The sequence below is a fragment of the Lathamus discolor genome, chromosome 2 (assembly GCF_037157495.1).
Source record: "Lathamus discolor isolate bLatDis1 chromosome 2, bLatDis1.hap1, whole genome shotgun sequence".
Classification (NCBI taxonomy): domain Eukaryota; kingdom Metazoa; phylum Chordata; class Aves; order Psittaciformes; family Psittacidae; genus Lathamus; species Lathamus discolor.
Genome location: NC_088885.1, coordinates 13,562,611 through 13,590,375, shown reverse-complemented (window position 1 = coordinate 13,590,375; position 27,765 = coordinate 13,562,611). Strand labels below are relative to the sequence as shown.

At 44.2% G+C, this 27,765-nt stretch overlaps 1 long non-coding RNA gene across 1 annotated transcript; it reads right to left on the bottom strand.

Moving 5' to 3' along the window:
- Positions 1-6,383: 6,383 nt before the first annotated feature.
- On the bottom strand, positions 6,384-27,529 carry LOC136009116 (uncharacterized). The gene is made up of 3 exons (XR_010610341.1): positions 27,280-27,529; positions 22,218-22,312; positions 6,384-6,694 (listed from the first exon to the last, which is right to left on the bottom strand). It is a non-coding gene; the product is annotated as an uncharacterized LOC136009116 (long non-coding RNA).
- Between the last annotated feature and the right edge of the window lie 236 nt (positions 27,530-27,765).

Here is a 27,765-nt window from a genome sequence, read left to right as displayed (position 1 = left end):
GACCTTAAGATCATTAAGTCCCACCCCCCGTGCTATGGGCATTGCAGCTTTAATCCTATAACACGCCTGCCTCGGCACAGGTCCCCTTTGTGTGAGATGCCTGCCTGTGAACACTGGTGATGCCCAGCAGCTGTACCCATCCTTTAGCACCCCACACACAGCAAACCCCTCCAGGCAGGGAAGAGCTGTAGCAACAGGAGTAAAAATACTCCAGAGGCTGCCTGTTGTAAAACCTGCTTTAAAACGTTTCTGCAATTGGCTCTTCCTGACTCTACACCCAGTGGCTGTTCTTGAACCTCATCTTCTAAAAAGGGGGGGGGAGGGGAGGAACAATTCCCAAGAAAAATGTTTTCTTTATGAAGCCATCCAAACTTCTCATTATCTTTTCCAGGGAAGACTAATAAAGGCAAAGCACAGAAAGATACACTACATGGGCTCGTCCTTCCCGCTGCTACTGAGAGCAGAGCAACATGAAACTAAATAAAGATGTTTACTGACAGACTAATAAACAAATGGGCCCATTTTGATGTAACCTTGATGAATGGAGCATCCAGGTGTTTTCAATAATGGCAATAAGCACTACAACTCAAAGTATTTCTGATTCAAGTATAATGCATTATTAGGCCATTAGAGGCTGAGTCTAGAGGGCCATTTGTGCTCAGGCCTATCAATAATGCTCCTTCCCAGCCTACATTTAGGCCAGGGGAATTAGTCATACGGCTATTCTATTTAATAAAAACCAAAAGAAGACGCATCAAGAATCGCATTACATTTTAACAGGGTTACAGTAGTCCAGGAGGACCACAAGTTTAATTTTCATAAGAGCATTCATTCCTCAATTATGTCAAACATGAAAATGTAAATGGCAAATTTAATGCTAACAATATCCCTCAAAGCACATTGGCAGGTAGCAACCATTATGTTGAGTGAATGCTGGCTGCATAACAAGCAGCCCCAAACTAGACAGCAGGGGATTAAAATTGCCAAGCTGATCTCCACTGATTATAGCTGCACACTGCCTAAAACATCCTTTGTAATATGCATGTGGACTGAGGGTGGATTCTTCCTTCCTGAAGAATTCGCTGACCCTGCAAGAATCACTATTAATATTAGCTGAAGGTGATAGCCACAGGATGCTGCAAGAGCCACCCTCTGGGTCCTTTCAAGCAAATACAACAAGCCAAATCCATCACCAGATGTAATTCTACCAAAGAGGAGGAAGTTGCATGCACAGACGCACTTCGCTGGCTACTCCTTGCACAAGCAGTAGTGCCTACGTGGGGATGAGAAAGAGCAGATGGGGGTTGCATGCTCACATGTTGCTTCAGGGATGCAGTCTGCAGCCTCCCTCACAGCCAGTGAGGCACTGGCATACAGTGCCCAAAGAACCTGTAGCTGCCCCATCCCTGGCAGTGTTTAAGGCCAGGTTGGAAGGGGTTTGGAGCAACCTGCTGGAGTGGAAGGTGTCCCTGCCTGTGGCAGGGTTGGAACTGGGTGAGCTTTAAGGTTCCTTCCAACACAAACCATTCTATGATTCTATGTGTTACTCGGTGTGCACTGGGCTGCTAGGTGTTAGTGCTGAACAAATGCAGTCAAGGCACTTCTGTGGTCTTCGTAGTTCTAAAGAGCAAGTTGCGTTAGGTTCTGTAGCACATGCCATGCAAATAGAACTCTCTCCAGTTTACATCTCTGCTCACAGAGCAGAAAGTATCACTACCATTGCAGTTCCCAAATGGTTTGCTCATTACAAAGCAGATTCATCTCTCTTCCTGAAGACACTGGAAGCATGTCTGTGCATTAAGGTCACCTCTATGCATGTTTCTGTGTGTCCGCTTTTATACGCAAGACCACATAAATGGATAGGTGTGTGCATGTAACAGATTTAATGAAGATATTAATGAACATTTTCACATAACCATCAATACAGCCTCATTGTGTAGCAAGCAAGATTGTTTTTTTCCAAGAGTCACCAAAAACCACATTAATGCTAGATATCTATCTCTCTATTCTGGTTTTTGAGGTAGGAAGTGCTACTCAGTCACATTGTCTACTGGATGCCCCAAAACTATTCAGAAAGCCAAGTTCTGATGAAACTGAACAAGGAGATACTTAACAGAATCATATTTTTTTCTGTAGCTTTTTTAACATAGGCCTGAATCAGAGCTTGAGGATTTTTTAATTTCCCTTGTACCCTTAGCTTTTTTCCCTCATAGAAACATCTGAAATGTATAAGCAGGGATATCTGAGGTACAGATCTGTATATTCACAGAGCCATGTCACTAAAACTTCTAAATGCAGCAATGTTTTAGCTCAGGTGGGAAATCAGCTCACTGCCATCCTGCTGCTTAGTTTATACCTAGGTGTGCGCACAACCAAAAGTCATGTCAGATAACCCTACTGGCTCCACATCCCTGGGAGATGGGAACTTACCCCATCCACCAGTGCGCAACAGAGCCACAAGGACTCCAGCTGAATCCTCGGCATCTTATAGATGGATAGAACTGGGGTCAGAAAGCACTGTGAGGAAACAAGGACTTTGTGTACCCTGAAAATCTTTAGGTGCTGTTTTCTACTCATCTTTACCAATCCTGGCTCTCATTTTCTTCTTCCTTTCTCTCGGACATTGCAAATTAAACCCCTCTTTTCCATAGGCTTTTCTGTCCCCTCTTTTTCTTCATCAGCCTGGTCCCTCTAAGTCAGCAGATTCCTGCAATCAGCACAACCTCTGTTATCCCCAGTCCCCATCAGAGCAGTCATTGCCCACCTGCCCTGTCCTCCTGCCACTGCTCCTTCTTCCACCTCCATCTTGACTGAGCAGTCAACTCCCAACCTGAAACCTTGGCACTGGATACTTTTGGAATATGGAGGGATGAAAAGGCATTTTGCCAGTCAGATTTGCAGCTCCTGCTCCTTTTTCTTCCAATGACCCCAAGCAGCTCCAGTTGCTGACAGATAAAACACATCTTACCAACCAGCTTCTTACAACAGAAAGACCACCAACCTCACCACACAAGTTTCTGACACCAAACTGTCTCAATAAAAGAATTACTTGTAATGCTTGTGCTGCAGCACAGGAGAAATTCAGAATAAGCAGGATTTTGCTGTTGGTAAATTTATGTCTTTCACAAGTCAGCAATAACAAGGAACAAGGCATAATAGCATAAATAGGGTTTCAGAGATGTTTAAGTACACACACTTGTCTGATTTAACTTCCTTATCCCTTAGATGCCTTTCCTGCTAAGAGGAGAAATAATTCTGCATCTTGGCCAATGAAGGTGGCAATGCTCTGCTTTGGACTACACCATTTGAAAAGGCAACAGCCAACACACCCTTCCACTTGCTAAGCTAGCATGGACACCCTCAGCACAAATTTGGAATATGATGAATTGAAGATGAGAGATCAGGGAGCAGAAACAAAAGGAAAAGAGGCAACAACATAGCTAAGGAAGTTACTTAGTGAATAGAAAAGAATTTAGAAGCACTTCTTGTTAGAGAATCCATCCATGAGAAGCTAAATTGGTTTTTTTTACGGATGTTTTGGAAGGAGTGAATAAAGTTTTGGGAGGCTTCCTCAAATTCCTGGAGCCACAGAGAAATCCACTATGTCTTTATTTTTTCTTGGCATAACAATGTTTCGAGGGAGCTCAGTTTTCCAGGGCTGCAGGAGAGATTGGGCTCTAATAGCAGTCACACTTCACAAAGCGTGTGCACTCTGAACCCAGCAGATGTGTTTTCATGATGATTGGTTCTTGTTATTTCAGTCTCTGTGCCCCAGCTTTCCTCCAAGGATCACTGTGGGAACCAGCCCAGAACAAGTGCTACCGCGTGAGACCCTCTCTAGCCAGAGGCTCTTGTGTCAGCACTAGGAAAAACCCAGCTTTCATCAGTCCAAAGTGAGGGTCAGCTCTCTCTTCAGTTCTGAATTTCAGCAAAACATGGGTTGTTTCACAGTGGCTTCATGAAACCCCAAAGCAACCAAGTTGTTAAGTACTGGAAGGATTTGCCTGTGAGCACGTTGAACCAGCATCACAAAGGTGGGTCAACCCACCTCTGAGCTCAGTTTTCACTTGTTGGGAATTCTCCATTTGGAGACAGCCAGGTTTTCTTTTCTGGGGTGGGTTATTTTAAGCCTACGTCAGATGCTGTCAGTCACCATCCTAAGAGAACCACTGGGACCCATGGCTTTGCTTTCAATGTCCCGCAAGGAACTTCACAAGCAGCCCACAGCTGTATTGGCATATGGCTATCACCACTCTGCTCCCCAGACATCTTACAATAATAAACTGGTAATTGAAGGGCGAGTTCAGTGCTGCTGTTTGCAGAGAGCCATGACCGCTGAATGATTACGACAGCGGGCAGTGCTACGGAGGTGTTGAAAGAGTCTATTAGTCTGCTTAGTCTAAGGCAGGATGGAGTGTTGATGCAAGCTCTCTGCAAACAAATACCCTGCACAGACAGACACAAGAGCAGCAGCAACTAGGGGGGCTGTTTTTCCCTCTGGGGGGCTGTCATCAGAGAAGTGTCTTGCTTGAATGTGTGAGAAGCGCACAGAATTAGGTGACCAGAGCTAGAAATGCAGGGAAAGAGTCATCTCTGCACCTTTTGTCATGGTGGAGAGGCAAGGCAAGAGGAAGACTACTTGCTTGCCAGCAAGAAGTCACCCCCATCCTGTAACATGATGAGCCTCTGAGACTCATTCCCTGGGACTTTAAATGACCCATTAGATGCCCAAGGGACCAGGTCATGCCCAGGAAAAGACAAAGATCACCAACATTTGGAAGGCTGAGGAATAAGTGGGTCCAAACTATGCTGTTGCTCCCCCCTCCAACAGGCGTGTGGGATCTGAAGGAAGAGATTTAATTAAATTACATCTGTCACCTCAGACTAAGGTTTTAATTGGGGATCACGGGTACTTAGAGAAAGGGGAAATCTTGCTTTGGGGAAACCCAAAGTCAAACTGTCTGTTTCAGTCCAGTGTCTCCATACAGAGAAAGCTGCATAAACCATTCCAAGCCAGATTCTACAAAATCACAGCATATCCCACACCCCACTAGTTCTCCTACTATCTCTTCAGCTTATAGAATTCCAGACTGGTTTGTGTTGGAAGAGGCCTTAAAGCTCATCCAGCTCCAACCCCCTGCCATGGGCAGGGACACCTTCCCCTAGAGCAGGTTGCTCCAAGCCCCGTCCAACCTGGCCCTGAACACTGCTAGAGATGGAGCATTCATAACTTCCTTGGGATGCCTGTTCCAGTGATTCACCACTCTCACAGTAAAGAATTCCTTCCTAACAGTCAACCTAAATCTCCCTTGTTTACATCTGAACCCATTACCTATCAAACTTCTCAAATGTTTCTTCCATGACAGTCAGCAGAGAGGCACCAATTTGCACTATATGGAAACATGGCCCTTCAAACAGAATGGAGATAATGAAGGTCACTGCCTGGTGACTTCCATCAGGTAGGGGGAATTGCCTCTGCCCCTGTCCCCAGGGCTGGCATGCCAGTGGGGAGGCCGAGCAGTGAACAGCCAGGGGGATGTCTGGTGGTGGTGATCCCTGCCTGTGGCTGGAGGTGCCTACCAGGACACAACATCGTCTCCACACTTCCTCAGAGGACTTATCAGCATAGGGTGATCAGATTTCCCAGTGTGAGGTGCTCAGACACTGCTCCCAAGCACTGGATCCTTCTCCTTTCCTTTTACATCCCCCTTCAAGAATTGGAGGGAAAGGATGCCTTGGCACAGCCTGCTGCAGAAGCACCTGCACAACAGATGCCAGGGGCAGAAGGCTTCTCAAAGTGGGACCAGCTTCCCCAGGCTGGTATATCTGCTGTGGCCCTGCAGGCACCATGCTTCTCGGAACAACCACCCGAATACACTCCTGCTGCCATTAGAAGTGCATGAGAGTAATCCCTCTCTGTCCAAACTCAGCCAGGTCCCTGCACTCAGGGGTCAGTTCTCCACAGTCCCCTCCTCTGCCATCAGCCTGTGTTATGGTCCAGCAGATCTGGACGGCAGGATTTAATGCGGTGCCTTGTGATTCCACCCGCTGAGGATGTCCAGTGGCATAAGCTCATCATATGACTGCATGCTGTGCACATTGGGGTAACCATGTGGAAGAGCTAATTACAAGGCAGGAAATTAGAGCACAAGCTCAGAGGAAGCAATCTTTCAGCACACAGCAAAGCCAATCACACAGTCTTTAGCAACTATGCCTTAAGTAGGAGAAAACTGGCTGCTGAAGGAGGACCTGGGTTAAATACTTCTCTTCCCCTCTGCTTCCTCTCAACATCTGCCATTGCTGTAGCACAGCTCAGTGGAAGTCTAAGCAATGTTGTCCAAGAGAGATGGAAAACTCCCTTCATTAACAGTTCAGCAGGGCACTTGAGCATGTGTTTAATCTTACTGACTTCAGCAGGATGGCTGGCATGCTTTTTATTAGGCTCATGAGGGAGAACCTTGCTGAGTCAGATCCAGAAGGTTCATACTTTCTCCAAGATCAAAGGCAGCACACCAGCCTCAGCAGCAGAACCCACACGGCTGCAGCTTATTTGCTTTTCACTGACTATGTCCAAACGGGATGAAGTTTTACTGCAATTGTTTTATTTTGGAGTACATCGGCAGAAAAAGTTGATTTTTGACAGTGCAGAGATTTGCAGGTGAAACATCGGGATCAGATGCAAGTTGCTGCTGTGCTAAAATACAGAAAACAAAACATCTTATTTAGCTGTATTGCAGGTTAAGTGTTTTAGAATAATGTTTTCATTGGCACCAAAACATCTTTGCTGCCTCCCCCCACCCCAAGATGGAAGAACTAACTGCCAAAGGGCGATTCCTTTTGACTTGGGATCTGCATTTACTACTACCGTTTGCTTTGAAGCCTGTGCCAGCAGGACAGAACACTAAAGGGTCTTTGAACTGCCTACCCCACAGCCTGTGTCTCCCTTTCCAGCTCTAATCCAAATTATCACCAAAGCAGAGTGCAGACATCACCCTTTCTAACCGATAGAGAAGCTCTGGAAATAACATCACAGTCATGTGAAAATGGGCTCAAGCATAGATGGCTGCAAATGATAAAATAATAAAAGTTTGCCTTTGGCCTGCAAACACTGTTCCAGGTCAAGAGGTGAGCACACAGAGAGCTGTCAGATCACATCGGGATCTCAGCAGATCAGCTGTGATCAAAGGGCTCACAGCCGGCTGCCTACTGATGCACAGTGCAACTCAACAGCACAGACCTCTAGGAAAGGCAGAACAGCAAGTACAGCCAGCGAATGGGCAAAAGATCCTGTACTATCGTACAGGAGCAGTTCAAGGAGCCTGGAAACTGAGAGGTGTCATAAGGACAGGGGCAGTGCTTGGGAAGTGATCCTTTGGTTTCCAGCATCAGCCAGTGGGCTCCATCCAGACTAGGCCTCTGGAGACTGAGGAACAAGAATCAGTTGAGGACAATGGAACAGCTAGTGACACGGATCCGCTTTGCAAAGCACACTGGCAGCCCTCACACATGCAGAGACATGTCTGTATACACACATACATACCAATGCTTACGTTACACTCATTTCAACCCATACGCTTGGTACAGGCTGAAATATCAACAGTAGTTGGGTACAACTGACATCCCACAACATTTATAAGATGCAAGTGATATTCATGCTTAGAAATGTGATTAATGAAGAAGAAATCCCTATGGATTTCTTGCCATCTCAGCAGTTCCCAGCTTAAATTACTTTATTTCACAGGCACCAGCCTTTGTATCAGATTTCCTTACAGTGTGTAGCACAAAGTGAAACTGAAATAGAGAGGCAAAACTGTTTTATTTCCAATGAATGTGCCATCTACTCAGCAACAAAAAAGCCTTAAATGCTTCAGCCTGAGATCACTGTCAGCTGAAGACAGCAGATTAATACTGTGAGAGCATGAACTGAAGCAGAGCATGGGCTTACGTCAGTGCTTGCTTGCTGACTCGCCCTCCAGTGCCAGAAGCAGTGCAGAATCCAGCTAATCTCTAAACTTAACCAAAAGTAAAACCCACACAACATATTTTGGGCAAAATCTCAAGGATCAGTTTTGCCAAGTAAAAGGCCATTGCACCAAAAGGTCACTTTTTCAGTGTCATTTCACTTTAATATTTATCACCCATGTTCACACATATTGACCAAATAACTAGAAAACCAGGGACAGTTTTCCACTAACAAACCCAGAAATGTATCTTTCCTCTGAAGCAATGGAAAACTTTTAAGGCACTTAGATACTATGATGAGGAGCATGGCATTAAAAAAAAAATGTAGATAGATAAGATAAGGAAGAGGATTGTCTGGCAGGAGCCAGCAGCTGTAATTTGACATGATGATAATTTCCCTTGTGAACGCTGGGACGGGGCAATGTGGCTCTCTCATCTTCCATTAGCAGGGCAACAAATACAAAACGCTTCTCTCAAAGAGCCCTGTAAAAATCACCCTCTCCAGATGATGTTTACAGTCAAATGCTCCACTCTGAAACGGGAGGCTGAGGAGGGAAAGGGACAGCATCAAGTGTTGACAGCTCGTCAGAGCTCAGACGCTAAGTGAAAGTGAGACCAGTGCTTGGATTAGGACACTGGTAAACACACATCACCGAGGAAGAGGCAAGATCACCAAGCATGAATTGTACTGGGAGGTAAAAGCAGGAATGAATTTTGCTGATGTCTCAGCTTCCTCCCCTCTAGTGAGGACTCAGGAAAGAAAAAGTTATTGTAAAGTCATCCCTTGGAACCAATTAACTGGCAATCTCCTACATGAGAGCAACACTGTGCTGTGAGCAATGTGAGGTGGCACCAACATGTGGGAATAAAAGCAAAAGAGCAGAAAAATAAGGCAATGCTTTGAAGAGACCTTTGTAAGAAAGGCCATCTCCCACCTCACGTATCACATACATTCCTCAAAACAGCCTCCTACTTCCATGCGGCGCATGGCTACATTACCATGAGATAAACATCACCATGTACAAGTGATGAGCTTTATTTTACTCCCATGTGTAATGCCCAGGAATCCTCTCACATTTAGTGTGCCATAAGCAATGGAGCAAATTTTGGTAAACTATAGAGGCCTGATTGCAAGTTGCTATTACTGTAGCTTGTAAATGATACCATGAACACGCCAGCAAATTGATACACCTTCCTCTGATGCCTGCACAATTCTCTCTCTACATATTCCAGAAAACACAAGCTCACTTTTCTACAAGGTTTCTTTAGCAGCAGGAGCAACACCTCTGCAGTCACAGCCAGGGTCAACTAAACCCAGGATAAACCCATCCCTCAACATGAAAACCTTAAGCATAAAGGAACCTTCCTCTGGCTCACGCAGACAGCACAAGGAATATGTTTCTATTTTGCTTTTGTTATGTAAGTGCTGGGTAAGGCATTTGCTACAGAAAGTTCACAAAAAGCTATAGGACTGGTTTGTTTGAAAGGTCTTGAACAGATTCCAGGTGCTATTGCTAGAGCTCAATGTGCAGGGTTAACCATGAGCTCTGTCCTCCACATAACCATAACACATGCACGCATCAAAAGCCCTGGCTGCTTCTATACACATTAATCATTTTTTCCTCCAGTTTTTCCTTATTTGCTTGGGTTTGGGGTACAAGGAAGAGTCCTGCACCCCCTCTCCCCCACAGCAGCGAGTATTTATGCTCATTTCTCTTGACAAAACAACATTTTAGTCTCCTGTGTCTCCAACTGAGCCACGGAAATGGAGAGCAGTGAAGTCTCCATCCTCCTGATATCCTGGGAAGTACCCATGGGGCTTCAACCAGCATCTGCACCCATCCCTCTACTAAAGGCAGCCATATGCATGGAGTTAAATACTGAAGTGCACCAAGCTGAAGCGCCTGCATGTATTAAGCCACAGAACTCGCGCTGGCTGTCACCAGTATTCCAGTGCACAACAATAGGTGCCATCTGAAGCTCCAAATTCATTTGTGAAAAATAAATGCAGATATAGGAGAAAAATCCTTCCATTACAAAATTGAAGCAGAATAAGCAGAATATACAATGGGAGCCAAGTATAACAAGAAAGCGGCTGGAGGTTTTGATTTGTATGCATACATGTTTATATACATATATATAAGCATTTTATATTAGCAAGAGGTTTTACTATGGAAAAAAAAAACCCACACAAACAAACCTATCTTACTGGGGTAGAAAGGTCAAGGTATTTTAAATCAATTTTTCCACAATTTGTGCCTGACGGAAACTGATGCTGTCTAGGTATGTACTGCTATCTTTGGATGAGCTCAAGGCCAGCAAAACAAGGTGATAAGGAAGGGACATCATCTCAAAACTAATAAATCTCCTTCCCAGATGGCATTTTTATCTAAGAGTGCCAAAAGAAGCCAGACAGGAAATTTGTGGACCTATATCATGGTAAACTCATTAAGAGTAAGTGAGTTTCTGAAAGACTAAAAGCGAGTTAAATCTGGTGCCTCTGATTAAAAAAGGACCTCAGCACTTCAGCTCCATCAGCCTAATGTTTACAACGTATGGAATAACTTAATTCACCAGAGCATCAGTCCTGTGAATATCTATGAAGGAGATAACATAGCAAAGCTTGCATTTTAAAGATGTCCCCAGACTACTAAAACTGATGAGAGCAGCAGCACGAGCATTACGGCTTCCCTGGACGGATTGGGAGAATCCCTGTTCAAAGGAGTTCTGAAATAAAACCAAACCCAGTTCAGTTTTAAGGCAAAACAGAAAAGCACAGAACTCTTTCTAAAGCAGCCCACTCTTTCTGCTGCATTTTGAGAGATAGGACTGAGAGCAGGCTGTCTCAGTCATAATAATGGACAAACACAACACCAGGAATTCATGCAGAACAGAAGATCCCTGGTGCGGCTGGCTGCGGCCACAATGTCTGTCTGTCCCAGGCCAGCTGGAATGTTGTCAGTTCTCTGAGAGTGGGCTACTCAGACCACCAGAGTTAGAGACAACCACACCACAGCCACAGGTTATACCACTGAAACAGGTCAGACACTAGGAACTCTCTCTTTGCTCATAGACAGATAACAAACAGTTTTCAAGTACTATCATCAGACACATTCAAGCATTCATGGTAACCACTTATCAAACTCACAAGGCTGATTTTCCATAGAAGTAGGAAAGGGTAAGCAAATATTTATATTGCTATGTTTAAGACAATAAAAGCCTTTTCCGAGTACTTTTGCAATCGTAGCCATAAAGCACTTGTACAGGGAGAAGCATATTGCTGGCAGAGGAAGCATACTTTGTTCTTAAAACTAATACTTAACTAATGCTCAGAAATGCATTTATGTAATCTGTGCTCTGTTACAGTGATGTATTAATAATGAAATTGTAGCTCTTCAAGAAAGTAATGAACATTAACAATGGAAGTGGAATCAGAATCCTATAATGTAAGAAATACTGCTTGGTCAGCTGCACACAGAAGGTGCATCAGTGATTTGAGTCAGAACATGAAAGGACCATAACGATAATGACTCACATCACATTTGCATAGTTAGTGCCTTTCAGCCGAAGAGCGATCTCTGGACTTTTTAAACCACTAGCGCAGGAGGTGCCAAGATATTGCAGAAGGATTCTGAGCACCTCCAGGTTTTGAGGGACCTCTTCAGGGGGTTAACTGGATGGGTTCTACGAGGCTTATCTTTGGGACAGCACATCAAATCTTCCTGCCAAAAGTCAGTAGTGCTTTTGGCTCCTGTGAAGCATCCTCACCAGACAGGCTCATTCTGCTCCAGGTCTGAGCTGTTGGCCTGGATGTATATGTTTGTTGCTACCTCTGATGCTGGCCCAGTCTGGGACAAACAGAGGTATTTTTTCCATACAGAAGCTTGTTCTTGCACATTGTTCCCACCTGCACATTCACAGTAGGGGCCACAGGGATCTCTCCATCATGCCCCTGCTACAGGCTAACCATAGGCTCAAGGACTGTGCTCTTTCTGGGACGTGCCATGGTATTCCTTAAAGCTCTTGGTCCCATCATCATTCTGATTGATAACTCTAAAGATGATGCAGCAGCTATGGCTTCTGGGATGTGCGTAGGATTCCTTCATGTAAAGGAACAGGGAGGAGAGGGAACCCTCACTCTAACATGGGTCTACCCGCAGACACTATGTTCCTCCCAAGCATGGGAGTATTCGGTAGCCTCAAGTCAGCCAGAGTGAACCATACGTTTTATAACTATTTGCACATAAATGCAGAAATTAACTTAAAACCCCTATCAAGACTCTTGCACCCAGTTGTAAAGCCGCAAGTAGCCAACTATATACACTAGGGAGCTTTTCAGTGTCTAAAAGAAAAGGAGGCTGAAAGTGTCATTAGCCAAATAAAGGCAGGTTGGAACTGTATCCTTCCCCAGTTTGCTTGAAGGCAATATGGGCTCATTAATACATTAATAAGTATAGTTAAATATGGATGTTTATCAACTGCTATTGGCCTAGAACTCAAATCATTAAACCCAAATTAAGCCCCATCCCTGGCAGTGTTCAAGGCCAGGTTGGACGGGGCTTGGAGCAACCTGCTCTAGTGGAAGGTGTCCCTGTCCATGGCAGGAGTTGGAACTGGGTGAGCTTTAAGGTCCCTTCAACCCAAACCATGAAATACAGATATTTCTAATTTCCTGCTGCAGGAGGTGAGCAGACTTCCTGTGCCACAGATCAGAGGCACCTTTAAAAGCACAACTGCTAAATTAATCTTCCTGTGCTACACATGGTGCCTTGAGGACAGTTTTCTGGTAGTCTGGAGCTCACTGAAGGCTGGGTCCCCTCCTCGTTTCTCTAAACAGATTTCAATCATCTTTGATTTTCCATGCATGAGCAGCCAGGTTGAATGAGCAGATCTGTTATCAGCTGCAAGGAGTCTGGGCTTACAGCTGCTGACTGATAGCTCTCTGCAAAGCCCCCTCCCAGTGCGCCAGGTCTTGCTTCCCTCTGCTTATCCTCCTCAGGGACCCCTCTCAGCGGCTTCCCTATGCTTGTATGGCAGACCCAGGGTCTGATGATATACCAAGCCAGATGAAGACACAGAAGAGTTCTGTGTCCTAGGGTAAAACCATAATATATTGTTTGCTAGCAAGCAATATCCATGATTTTGATTCTTGTGCCCTTTTTTAGCAAGGGCAGCTAACACAGCAAACAAGATCCCAGCTTACACTGCTAGTATCTCTAGCAGAAAAGTAGCATGTTTCAGATGCACAGCCCATGACTTCTCTGAGACAACACCTCGCCTCAATGGCTTCATTTCCCAGATTCTAAAGTCAGTATTTCCAGAACACAGAGCAGCCGAGAGATGCTCTAGGAGAAAGTACAGTGGTAGGAAGCATCTTGCACACATGCACAAAATCATTTGTTTTGTGTCAAGGGAATAATTGTCAGCCGAGACCCCAGAGATAATAAATTGAATTGTCTGTTCTGCATATACTAATGGGAGCTCAATGTTACGTCAAATCACACCCTGAGATGATGTGAGGTTGAAAAGCAAGCTGTTAACAAGGAGAGGGGCTGAGGGTGCTTTTCTATTTGGAACATGCTTTTGCATTTTCCTTCCAGACTCAGAGGATTAGGGTGATAAAGGGATAGGATTTGCCAGGAGTATTTTAGCTGACTAATGCATGGAAACAATGCAGATTGCTCGCATCCTGTTTGCAGATTCATCACCAAGGCTTCTTTCTTTTATTTATTTGCCTAGGGTAGAAACTGTGCTGCTAAAGAAAATTATATCTAACATTTTCCCAGAATTGAAGTTATCCAAATATAACCTTTATACTCCATTTTTACATAGGAGAAAGAAGGGTAAATCCTCATCTGGTCTTTGGCATGCTTGAAAATGTGGTATTTCAATGCAACCATTTTAACTGCTTATATTAGTAGTCAAAGCAACAGTGAAAGATGAGGTTGCCAAGTTGCATGATGTATCTTTCCTTCTAGATACACAGCAAATGTTAGAATGACCATGCATGTTTCAAACTACCTGTTTGAAAACAGGAAATTCCCACCTTTATGACAATGTTTAAACTGAGTTTAAATGAAGGTAAACGGGTACAGTTTCCACCATAAAAACATACAATTTGCTCCTGGTCTTATGAATCCAGTAAGTTGCATAAGATTCAGTACAAATGTAAGAACTCTCTTGGCTGTTCCCCTGTACACATTTGGTGGTCTTTGATCCATGCATTAGAGCCGATTATTCCCACTTTGTTTCTCCCAGGTTTCAGGGATCAACTCTGAAGCACAAGGACACTGCTGCTGTGTTAGAGATGGCAATCATTTACTTCACGAGGAAACAACCCACGCTGGTTGTCCGAAATGAGAAGGTGGTCAGTCTTGTACAAGCCTATTCATCCTGTGACCAGCACAGGTGAAAATTGCTATTATGTTTAAATGCTGCTCCACAAAAGTTCAGCTCTGCCGCATCCTGCTACAGAGATGGGGCAGGAGGAGCAGAGACCCTGCATGTGGTGGGCACGGGCTGGGAAACCATCGTCTCACCACCCAGCCTCTGCTGTGCTGCTCCAAAAAGAAACCACGCATCAAGGGAAGCTTCCCTGCTGGTTTAGCAGCATTTCTTGGGCTGCTCTCCCACCATAAATCCCCAACTGGCTCATCAGGAGGAGGAAGACAGCTGGAGTCAGAGGAACAATGAGAGCCACGGACCACCTACCCTGGGATCAGCAACACCTGCACGCTGCTGGGACATGCACACTGCCGAGACCCTGTACAGGCACTGGTATCAGTGAGAAAGTCTCCTGATTTATAGTCTTCCTCCCCATGCTGAAGCTTGGCCAGTGGCCATCACATCCAAGGCCTTTTCTGTCAGCCAGGTGTTCATTTCACAGCTCTCCTGAGCTCCAAGAGCTGTCTAGCTTAGGTTGGCAATGCTAACTGTGCAGGTTTTACTTCTTTATTAGGTAAGGCTTTCCAATCCAGCAATATTTACACCATGACCTTCTGGCTTTTCCATTTACAGCCCTGTGCTGAATTCTTTCATAGCATCTGCAAGGCACTGACATCCAGAGCTTTGCATAGGTAAGGCACCTGTTGATCCATCTGTCCTTAGGGCACTGTCCTGTTCCACTTGAGCTCAATGGGGCCTGTGCTGGTAGCATCAGCTAGAGACTACCAGAGAGCCTTGGACTTCAACTGCTCGACACACTGTAAGCCCAGAGGGCACCTTCCCTTAGGTCACCATTAAGCCAGTGAACAAAATCCCTCATTCTACAAAACAGAGGCTGCTCCAGTTTCCACTACTGCACTCAGATCTGTAAGAACTTCCCAGCTGTCCATCACCAATGCTGGAAGTAACATCTACTCGCTGGAAACCAGGTAACACATACTTAAAGTGCAGGGAAGACATGTTTTAGCTACCCTCTAACCCTTTTCCCTCACTAAGAGGGCCACAAGTGGCAAATGCGCCCAATATTCTATGTTTCAAGCCAGAAGCAACATCACAGTTACCAAGTGAGTGCTGCTAGAAAATAAGATAGCCTTTATATTCAACCTCACAATACCTTAGTTAGAGATCAGAAGTGATGGACCTTAAAGCAATTTCCCTTGCCTTGTCCTAGCTCATCTGCAGGGCCTGTTTCCTTCTTGCCTTGACCTTTAATCAATTCAATCTTTGCAAAGTCGATTTTACCTATTCTACACATGCATACTCCCTAGGTATAAATCAAAACATATGGGGCTGGGAAGTCAAACCCCCCAAGTTTTATCTGCTCTTGGGATATCTCTTCTTCATGCCTCAAATTCTTCACCTCCCCACTACTGTCTCCTATGCATGCATCTTGCAGGTGCTGTGCAATAGGGCTGGACAGCCATAGTCAGCACGGCTCCTAAACTTTTCCCAACGGGATTATTGATGAGGTTGCAAGTCCTTTTCAAGATGACCAAGAAATACAATAGTCCCTTTGCATCCTCCAGGCCTGAGGAGCCTCTTTGGTACAAGCCCAAGCAACAGGGAGGTCTTCTGGCCTTGGGAACATAACACATTTGAGGGCCACTTTTCCAGTCTTATTTTTGACACCAGTGGTGGGACAGAGATCAAGTAGCAGCCTCTTGTTCACATAAGCAAAGACCATGTGTCCTATTTCCCAAACACAGCACTGAACTTTTCCCCTAGACCTCCATGGTTTAGTCAAATGGAATAAACAAATACAGATCTTTTAGCTGACTAACTGGAAAGTATTTTGCCTCTTCATAAAAAGATGCTGAGCAAGTACTGGGTAGAGATGGGGGAGAGTCTTCCCAGAGTAAACCCTATGCACTTATTTCATCTTTTGTTTGACAGAGGCAGACAGTTTAGAAAACCCCATTGCAGAGCAGCACACAACAGAGGAGCTTCGTCCTCATCCTGTCATTCATCTCAGCTGTCAATCCTTGCAACCGGCATCAGTCACAGTGACCATGTCACAGGAGTAAGCATCAGTAGACTTGGCTCAGCCTTCATCCTTCCTCATGACCTGCTCAACACTAATGTTTTTCCCCTGTTAATTCAATTATCTTATTCTTTATGCCAGGTCAGGTGCATTATTGCATGCTTAGAGTATAAACCTCAGTGTCTGCAAATCCAATGAAACTTTGCTAGAGGATGCCAACTGCTTTCAAGAGCCAAGAACTCACACAGGAGAACACTTTCACTTCAACAACACAAGGACCAAGGTTACGCTTACATAAGTACTGGGGAATAAATTGGTTTAGGCAGCAAGGAAGGACTGGAATATACTTTTCTTGCTTATGTCACCAAGTCACACATCCCCTAGCACAGCGAGGCTGTACTACAGCAAGGATCGGTGTGCTCAAACAATGAGACCATGTTGCCCGGACTCCTGCATCACACTGAGCACACACTTTGCACACCCCAAAGAGCTTTGTATGTGCCTTGCATATAGAGGCATTCCAACATGCTCTTTGCTATTGTTTTCACAATGTCACATCACCCTCACAAGCACTTGGCATTTTACTGTGTATTCTACTGCAATGTCTTTACATGCATGCCACTCATAGCAAAGGACCTCTGCTACAACTCTGCCACCTAAAAAGCAAAGCTGGTTAAGGGGTACAAAGGATAAAGCCTTTCAAATACACTGATCCTCATCCCACCTTCAGAAGGAAGAAAGCAGCTTCAGATAACACTGAATACTTGATGAAAGAGCTAACAGGCTTGCAGGAAAATATCCCATTAGCAGTGCTCGATTCCTTAAGTGCCTGGTACCTACTTGTAGGCATAAAGTCAAAGGCAAAGAACTTGGTATATTGAAGAATAAACCAGTTCTCTAATTAAATCACAACAATATCAAGAAAATCAAAACCAACTTCAAAGGAAGGAAGGAAAACACAGCCCAGAAGTAAATATGTTCTGTGAAAATTACCACGAAATGCCAAGTTATATCTTACCAAGCACTAACCAGAAGTCTTTAAACCTTCAGACGCCAGCTTATCCAACACACAACTCTGCTCTTATTGGGATATGTGAGGATACTTAAGGAATGCAACCCAGATGTTTATGCTTTTTTCTAATTTAAGCCTTTCTGAAACACTAAACCAGGGAGATGAGGAGAGTTTTTCAGCCACCAGACCCCAGTCTGTTAATTACAAAGCAGATAGGCTTGTCTGGCTGAGCTGGGGAAACAGGGGAGCAAACACTCATGCTAATGAATACTGAAATAGAAGATCCAGCAGGTAGCTGTACTTCTCAAGCATGAAAGAGAAATATATGGGCTAGTACACTGGACCCCATCCAGGGAAGATCTTGTTCCCAAGTTAATTTCAATAAGGTGACCTCTGCTGCAGCTCCTGACTTGTGCGGTCCATAGCAGAACCACAATATACATCAGCTGTTGGAGCAAGCACATTGCCAGAGAGCTGCCAAAAAGGTGGTTAATCCCAAATTCAAATCCCAACACACTGCCTGGGTCTGACTTGCTTCCGTGCTCACAGATGTGGACAAGCCAAAAAAAAGAAAGAGCCAGTGAAAATAATGACTGTCATTATTTCTTGGCAACCAGTTTCCCATGTATATCGTTTGGTGTATTTTTGTATTTTACATGTCTGCAGATAGCTTTAAAAATATTACTGGTGTTTGGACATGGGGAAGTAAACCAGATGCCTTGGTTTGGCATCAACTTCAGGTTTTTTCCCTCCAAAACTGTCCATTTCTATTAAAGGTTAAGACCAAAAAGATTTTGGTGATATCACTGTGATGAGGCACAAGTGGACTACACTCCGAAATAGAGGAACTCCCTTAGGACAATGCTCTCCACTGGTTAAAGCTGTCTAGCAGTTCACCCCAGTGCTGCTTTTGATCTGTTTCTCTGGCACGATTGAACCAGGGGCACAGGAGCTGGAATATCTCCAAGCACAGACTCTCCCCTTTCTCCATCTTCCAGAGGCCCCACTGCACACAGTCCTTCCCAATGGAGGCATGCTGGAGCCAGCTCCCCTCTCCAGAGCCCAGCCACTGCCTTCCCTCCCAGTGCACATCATGGCTGAGTGCATATGGCTTTCAACCTCTCTTTTTAGTGTTAAATTGACCTAACAGCTCCTAAGTACCAGACAACCACAATGCTGCTCTGTGCCACAGTTTTCATTCCCACCTTCCATCTGTGCCTTCTACTCCAATAAGCTCTTGAGGGATCGCAGTTTGTTTGGGGTTCTAGACACTCCGGTAATGTAAGAAAATTAGCAACCCACAGAAAGGGGTCAGGATTTTTCCTCCATCACCTTTGTTGCTGCCCTTCTGAGAAGGAAAGCCCTCATCCCCCTAGGCAGGTGATCCACAGCAAGGCAACTTGCTTACTCAGAATACAAAGTCCTACCATGTAGTTACTGCATGGGGATTGGTGGGGTTTTGTTTCCAAAGGCTAAAACCACACATTTTTTTCCCCCTCTTTTTCATAACAAACACAGTAATAAGAGCAGAGCCAGGAAAATACTGAATTGGCATTTATAAAGCCTTTTGGCTGTCCCATTTCGCTCTAGAAGAGCTATCTTATTGGCGCTGTCCTACAAAAACATAGTATGTGTTGCATCACATGCTAATAGCCAGAGGAGCGACATTTATACTACTTTAAAGGAATGAGACATGAAGAAAAATAAAGTGTCTTATGGATAACTCAACAAGCTATTCATCTAGCTAGGGCTTAATTTATTTGATCTATAATAACAAAATATTTCCTCCTTTAACTTCATTCTTTAAATTCACCAGATGACAGGCGAATATTGTAAGCAGAAATTCTGTCCTAGAAACCACATTCCAGTGGTATTGAGAAATCACTTTCTTGTGGTGGAACAAGAAGCCTGCTCTTGGAGATGCAAGGATTTCTTTTTCTCTGCAATAGTTTGCAGCGTGGCCGAGATGCAGCGTACGCTACAGAACAGACCTTATTTTGGATGCTGACGAACCTCATGGGCAGTAAATCTTTTTTCCTAAGCAATTAAATTTCTGGCTTTAATCTTTCATTCTCTTGATAGAAGTGGTTTCCTGCATCAGGCTCAAAGCCAGAAAATAAGCTGCCAAACAAAGGTTCCCCCCAGCTCTAAACTACATTTAATATTTCTCTTTCACTGCAATATTCCCTGCTGTTTTCTTTTTACATCTTCCCCCCACACACACACTTTCTTCACTGTATTGTAAGAGATCAACTCACAGCTGAGGAAAGAAGAGCAAGTTTCAGGACTGTCTTAAGAGACCTGAAGCATCTGTATATTCCAAATGTTGTCTTTCCCATTACTCATTAGGGGAAGCGTTAGAGCTAGAAGAGATATTCACAGCCCTCATGCCTTGCTCTTAGCTTCAGAATCTCAATTACAGCACTAATCTAGAAGTCTACATCCATCACTACTTCTCCTGTCTAGCATCTCCTTTACTATCCAGGGGGAGAAGCCCACTGACTGCTGGCACATCAGCTGATCCCTTCTATCTGTAAATGAAAGATTAATTCTATTCTATCAGGTTTATTTTTATTTTTAAATAGAGGGTCCAGAGACATTTTACTTCAGCAGTTAAATGAAGTAGAAAGCATTTGTTCAGTAAGACACTGTTGCTTCCTGTTAACCCTACACCTTTTGTTCCACAGCCACATTACAGGAAGCCACACCAGCACAGACATGCATTGGTCTTGCCCCTTCCAAGGGGGTCTCTTTCCACTAGGAGCTGTCTGACAGACATCACTCAGGGCCATATTTCAAAGTGACACAGGAGACTGGATTAGACCAAGACACCCATCAAACTGTGAACCAAAAACCTCCTCCGGGCAGTTTGCATGTCAAGTACGACATTCCGTACCAGCACGGGCACCTCCTCATATCAACATGTTAAAGACTTGTCCCTTGTCATTATTGTTATTGACTCTCAGCTGGATAGCTTCAGAGACACTAACGAGGTTTAATGCAGGTCTTCAAAGCACTCAAATTCTCCATTGGAAGTGAAAAGGAATATTACACATACGCACACCAATATAAACCGCATTACATATTCCGATGATGTTGTGCATGAAATAAATACTCCTTTCTTAATTAAGAGTTCTTCCTTCATTACAGTTTTAGAAATGTCTCCAACATTATGGGACTTGGCATTTGGTGTTTTCATTAAAAACACCACTCTCAGGCTACATGGCAATTCTCAGTTCTCCAGACTTCACTATGTGGCTTCTACCCCTTAATACAGTTATATTCGGGGGAATTTTGTTCAGGTCTGGTCGAGTGAGCTGCTGAGCTGTTCTTTTTCCTTCCATTTCCATAGTACAATAAACTCAGTGTGATTTGTGGGCATGCAGCACTTAAGTCTGATCCCACAGACCTGGAAGCTTTTGTTTGAACCTTTAACCCTCAGGATGTTAAAGCAAGATGCCTGGGATCATTCAGTCCATAGAAACTACCTGCATTTCCTCTTTATGGCCCCTTGCTCAACTCCACAAAATGAGACCATATTCTAATCAGTATCATACAAGGACATACAAGTCCTTCACCCACTGTGGGCTAACAGAAACCTTATAGTGCATTTCAAGAGTCATAGACAAAGGTCTACCTCTCTGATGCCCTTTCTAGACTCTCCAGCACCAGTTGCTACATCAATGGCATTATCTTCCAAGCATTAATCGATGCAAAACATTCTCAGAAATGAAAACAACTGATTTCCTAAATCAGAGCCAGAGAATATCCCATCATACTCGTTTAAAGTCAGTGAAGGTACCTGTTAGTACTGTTGGCTAGATATGCTATTGAAGGAAGCGACAGGATTCAGTCAGAAGCCTTAATCTGAGGAGCAGCCTATTGACTCCAAAACAACCAACCACTGACAGAAGATAGTTGTCATATTTGCTTAACCATTTCAGAAAAGTAAAGACCTGTCTCTTGAGTTCTCTGGGGTCTGAGAAGCTGAGGAAGCATCTGTAGCCATAGAATAGAGGAACTCTTTACCCAAGACACACAACATCTTTCATGTGGCTGTGCTCCTACAAGGCAGGAGCCAAAGGCACGAGGCAATATTGGAGTTATCGATTTACTTGACACAGAAGATGCCGAGAGGACAGTCAGAACTGCAGACCGTGTGCTTTTTAAAGGGGAGCATGGCTCCAAAGAGGTCAAAAAAGTAATTGGGCAGTAATACAATTGTGTGAGATTATATTAAAGCCTACAGTTATTCATTTTATTACATTTTGCTGTAAGCCACTGAACTGACAATCTATCTAGGTTGAAGTTTATTTGGTTAAGTTTAGAAATAGACAGAAAATGAACATTTCAGTGCTATCTTTGGCTTTCTTACCTAGGGCAGAGTTCAAGATACTCTAAGATAGATTTCGAAGCTACTGAGCCTGCAGGAAGCAATACATACCTGAACACCCTGAAAACCAAAGCAGGGCAACTCCAGTGTTAAACACTAGCCTAAACAGACTCTTCCTATACATCTCTAAAAGGATCATTGTGCTTATACAGAATGAGATACTCCCCCAGAGAACTGCTGTATTGTGCCCCTGCAAGCTTCAAGCTAACTCTAAATACTGACTACAAGTATAGCATCTACCTGCAGCAAAGGAAAAAGGGGTGGAAAGAGGCAGGCTTAACTGAATTAACCAGAGGAAGTTATAAGGAATTGTATTTAATGGCTGGTGTCCCTGGCACTTGGCCACACCAAATATTCAACCTATTTTTAGAAGCCACAGCAAGATGCAACATTTGACTCCATTTCACCAGTCTCTACAAGCTTACCTTCAGATTAACCAAAGCTTCTATTTGCAAACAGGTGTCCACCAGGTATTCATTTACAGTTGCACATCAAAACCACCTGCGCCTCCTGCATTCATCTGTTCAGAAAGAAGAGTCGGACTGAGTGTGAGTTGGTTTGACTGAATATGCCTTTGAGCACTGTACTCACTACAGGCGGTTTAAAGCTAACTCAGTTGCTGGACTTCATGAATTTTACCTGGTTATGACTTGCACCTCAAAGCAAAGGAGGAGCTAGCAATAACTGACTTCCCCATGGGTTAAATACACAGCTATTTCTTTTTATGCCGGGGGTTCATCATACAGAATCATAGAATGGTTGGTGTTGGAAAGAACCTTGAGATCATCCCGCTCCAACCCCCTGCCATTGGCAGGGACACCTTCCACTAGTGCAGGTCCACAAGCCCTGTCCAACCTGGCCTTGAACACTGCCAGGGATGGAGCAGCCACAGCTTCTCTGGGCACCCTGTGCCAGCATCTCAGCACCCTCACAGGGAAGAAGTTCTATCTTACATCCAACCTAGATCTCCCCCGTTTAAATTTGAACCCCTTGCCCCTTTTCTTATCACTAGAGTCCCTGATGAAAGGGTCCCTTCTCCAGTAAACATTCCTGTATATATGCAATGGTTGCTTAACTTACTGTGATACTTAAGTATGAGAGCACTACTACGCTATGGTAATCCTCTAACAAAATCCACTGCAATAAAAGCCTAGTAGAGCGATCTGGCATAGACTTATTACACTGACACTCTGCTTTTTAGTGCAATGCTTTTCCCAAATAAATTTGCAATGAAGTGCTATTCCAGTTCCATTTCCAACCATCTTGCTTGTAGCTGCACTTGTACATCTGGTCACCCTAGAAAGATTTGGGTCCAAGAAGGGTCAGTTCTCTGAAACACTAAACAAGCCATCTGGTTACATCAACAAACTCTCTAGAAGCCCTAATGACAGCAAACCCATATGCGCCGATGGGAAGTATCTCACAGTTAATCAACTGAGCATTGAACCTGATGGGGCACAGACAAACTGAGTGGAGGTGTTCAGCCACCTATGTGACCAGATAACCAGCCCACATGCCAGTATCACACTGGGCTCTGCTGTAATCTGGCATTAAATGGATTTACTTACAAAATGCTTGCTTCAGGTTATGTCATTGCAAGGAAAGGAATGGATAAACAAGATAGGCTAAGACAATGATTAAAGAGAAGTCTTCCTATGACCATTTTTAATCTCCCTAGCTAGAACATAAGTCTAAATCTTATTTCCAAGGAGGCCTCTATTCTATTCCCCTCAACCTTCACAATTCCTCATGTCCTCCAAATCCACATACATGCCATTAGGCAATAAGCTCGAGGATATCAAGCAGCAGTCAATTAATGTTAACAACTGACTCAGCCTTCCTTTTCTTTCAGCAGCAGTTTGTGGTCTTTTTGAGCAGACTTTAGAAGAGAAATAGAAGAAATTGAACACATACCAACCAGCAAAAAATAACACACCACTAAAGGGGGAAAAACAAAGAGCTGGCTGCGACCGCAGAACCCATATTCAACCTGTATTCATTGCTTTGCCACTCACTGGCACTTTCAGTCATTGCCAGCAAGCAGCAGAATAGCAGTTGTTATTTGCCAGCTTCCACATGTGTGTCTCCTGCTTGCTCTTGACTATGTACATTTTTCTTATAAGTCAGTACGTCAAATGCCAGGACTCTGGCATTGAGCTGTGGTTCAGTATTCCAGACCTCAAGAACAATGTTCAAGACAGAGTTGCTTTTATGAGGCAATGAAAGATTATTTTCTTCTTTAAGGGGACCATCTGAAATTTGGAAGTGGTTATGCTGTCCATCAGTCAACAAGAGTCTAAAATTGTTGCTAAGAAAGTGGAAAGTAGCTACTGGAAGCTATTTGCCATGATTAGACCCAGAAACTCCTCCGTTACCTCCATTCTAACAGGGCAGGGATAATTCTGACAGTCTGAAAAAATAACTGTCTCTACAGCTTTATCTTGAAGCTCAGTAAGGAATGGTTTCACCATGTTCTGCAGCATTTTCAAGAAGGCATTATGCATTTTAATGAAAAGATTTTACCACATTGCCCAATCATCCTATTGCTTATATTCACACCAAGCTGTTATTAGCAAGTAACCTGAAGGCTCATTTCCATCCCAAAGGCTTTGCCTGGAAGACAAGTGGTCAGGAACTGTTCCTGCTCCAGATGAAGGCTATAAAGATTAATTAATTCCTGCTTTCTAGCTGGCATAGGTGAAACATTGTCTAGGAAATAAAGGCTAAAGAAAACTCTTAGCAAAGCCACAGGCACGCACAATCCACACACACACAGAAGTAAACCAAGCGTTGCTAATGCTCTCTCTCATCACTCAAGAGGGAGATGTGAGAACTTCACTCGCAATATTTGCCACAACAACAAGCACAGCGTTCACCTCCTACTCCTGATGGGTGGTGATTTATAAGCCCAAAGCATTGGTCTCAGTACCGCACATGGGGACAGGCTCCGCGATCAGACTTGTGCCAGGCTGAGCCCCACGAGGACTTTCAGTTCCCTGCACAATAGGAGGCCAAAGCCCAAACCAAACAGGGTCTGTGCCTGGCCAGCCACCACTGAACTGCATAGGGGAAATAGGCTAAATGATAATCAAGAGGGTGCACAGCATTCTCAACCCAGCATTTTAAATATGTTCTTTGAATTCAACCTGAAACAAAAGTATACACAGAGCAGCAATCTGCAAACAGCTTCATAAGTTACCCAAACCCCGTCACAAGGGCTATCGAAATTGAAGTTCTGGGAATAAGAGCCAGGCGACAGTGGCGCAGCACAAGTTCTGCAGCACTTGCTCCCATGGTTTAAGGACAACAAGAAGCAAATATAAGCACGTATCCTGAGCCCTAACATTGTGCACAGAAGTGTACTACTAGCACAACGTTTACACTTGTGTCTCAGGAAGGCATTGCCACACACACACAACCACTGAAAAACAACAGCATGTCTTTGGAAAGGTCTATCGCTCAGGTAAAGCATTTTCTCTCCAACATCAGCCCTTGATTCTCCTTTCCCCCCAGCAGAGCATTCAGCCCACTGTTTGGTGTGAAAACAAATTCTCCCAGTGTGGCCACAAGCTGAGCTAACACAAGAAACATTTCCTCTTGCCCAGCTTCTGCAGATGATGGGACTTGGTCCCAGGACATTGTATTTAGTTTCAGTCTAGAGCTGCAGATCAGCCCGAGGCTGGGAATCCCACCCTCGCCCTGGTATGAAGGAAACGGTGTTGAAAGGAAAGCATTTGTCTCCAAGAGGGAGGATTATTTTTAAGGGATAAACATTAGCTGTTTAGGGTGTAAACCATGGAAAGGAATGTAACCAGAAGTATATATTCATCTAGGGGAATAACATACAACTTTTCTCAGTATAATTGGTTCTGTTAACAAAGTTATAAGAGGAGCAGCAACTGGTGGTGTTTCAGAAAGCAGCAGCCCATTTTTTAAACAGAGCAATTCAGACCTGATGAACTGTATATGTGTTTATTTACCTTTGTCTTGGCACATAACTCAAATCCATCTAGGCAGCTATCCTTCTGGGTAGCAGTTCTGCTGCAGAACAATAAGCAGTGGTGCAGGCACACACACATGCACAAATCCACACTGAGTGTGCAAAACAATCACCAGATTTTGGTCATCCCAAGAGAGGTCTGGTTTAATGCTATTGCCTTAAAACAAAACTATGACCCTATTCTTCAGTGCCCAGATGAGAACACCCACATGGAACACATGGTACCTGTACGGCACTGCTATGCAGAAACACATTCATCCTTAAGGGCATGAAGCAATGGAAAGCCAGATCTTCTCATTCACAATATGACCACTCACACAAAGTCAGAGCAGCCTGCAGAGTATTTCTACACATACCCTGAACACTGGGGAGGAAAAAAAGTAACAACAGAAGAGCAAAAAACTACCCAAATCACTTTTACACAGCATTTTCCCTTTAGAAGCAAAGCATGCAATGAGTTTGAAGATGCACATCAACCTTGCAAGGCTTCCTGGTGACTCCAAAGCACCTATCTGTATAGTATAGCATTCAAACACCAATGAAGAATATACACTGAGGAGGTCTACAGTCAAGCTTTTAGAGACTTAGGCACCAAACTGCACAGCCCTTCCCATGTGTTCATTGAGCTAAGCAAGCAGGAAACACAGTTAAGGGCTGGAGAAAAATAATAGAACATGTACTTCCATTATATCTGGCTTGTTTGTATTCCCACTCCCCTTCAAATAGCCAAGATTTCTGCCCCCAGTGTCCTGGGACATACACTAGAAAAGAGGGAACAACTCATTTCACATCTGTAGAATGATGCCACTGAAGCCAGTGCCCTCATACAGATACAGAGACCCACTAGACCAGATTCAGGAGCCTTGTTACTGCTGGGGTTTGCAGGCAAAAGTCTTCAACACTCATTCACCTAGCACCAGTCTAGAGCTTTCAGGAGCTGATTATTCCTGTTCCACAGCACACAGTGTTTCACTGGTGTATTTAAACAACCACCAGTATGAAAAGAAAACCCAGACACATGCTTATCACTGCCAGGGGTGATGTCAAACTAACACGCACCAGCTCCAGGGGAAGGTCCAAGCTTACTAAAGCCAAGGGGAAAGAGGGAAGAAACCCCAAAACCAGCATAACTCCCAGGAGATGGCATTTCTGAGCAGCCAGCTCTACTAAACCAAACTGGAGTGCCTCCAGCACAGCTTTGTCAGCTGCCCCTTTCCACACTGGCTCTGCACTAAGCTTGAATGCCTGAAGTATTCTGTAGTTACTCAAGGTATTAAGATAGGAGTTAGACATCCAGGTGCTTTCAAGAAGTCCTAGCTATTGACTTCAGGCCTAGGTTTCCTGGTATTTCTTTTACCTCTCTCTTTCTTTGCTCAGCTTCAAAGCTATTTAATTGCACATTACTTTTGCCCACTTCCTCTTCACTGAAACTTTTACTCTCCTCTCTTCCGTTAGTCTTCATACAGGCCAACCAGTTTTCCACTTACCTTTTAGCCCCAGATGACTTGCCTTGTAGCCATACCAGTCTGCCCAGATCAAAGGAACAGCATCCATGAAAAGATGGCACTTAATCCCCTCCATCTACCCTTTCCCTCACAGCCTTCCTGTACCCTACAGCATCTTACTACTGATTCAGGGAACACTCAAAATCTATAGATATCAACACAGCCTTCAAGGCCAAAGACCTTCCTAACCACTCACAACACTAACACAGCCCAAACCTGGCCAAATAGCATTAAAACCTCACCCATCAGCTACACCAGGCTCCCAGCCCTTCTATGGGCTCCTGCTGGGATTGTGTTAATTCACAGCAGCTGCAGCTTGGGACCAGCCTTCTCCCAGCTGATGCTCAACTCATCTCAAGATAACAGAGTTTAGTTGATACCGGTGGTTTTTCTGACTAACGGGTTTCTTCTTCTGAGACAATGCCTCCATCGTGTCACAATTTCCTGGTTTGCTAGGGGGAGAAAAAG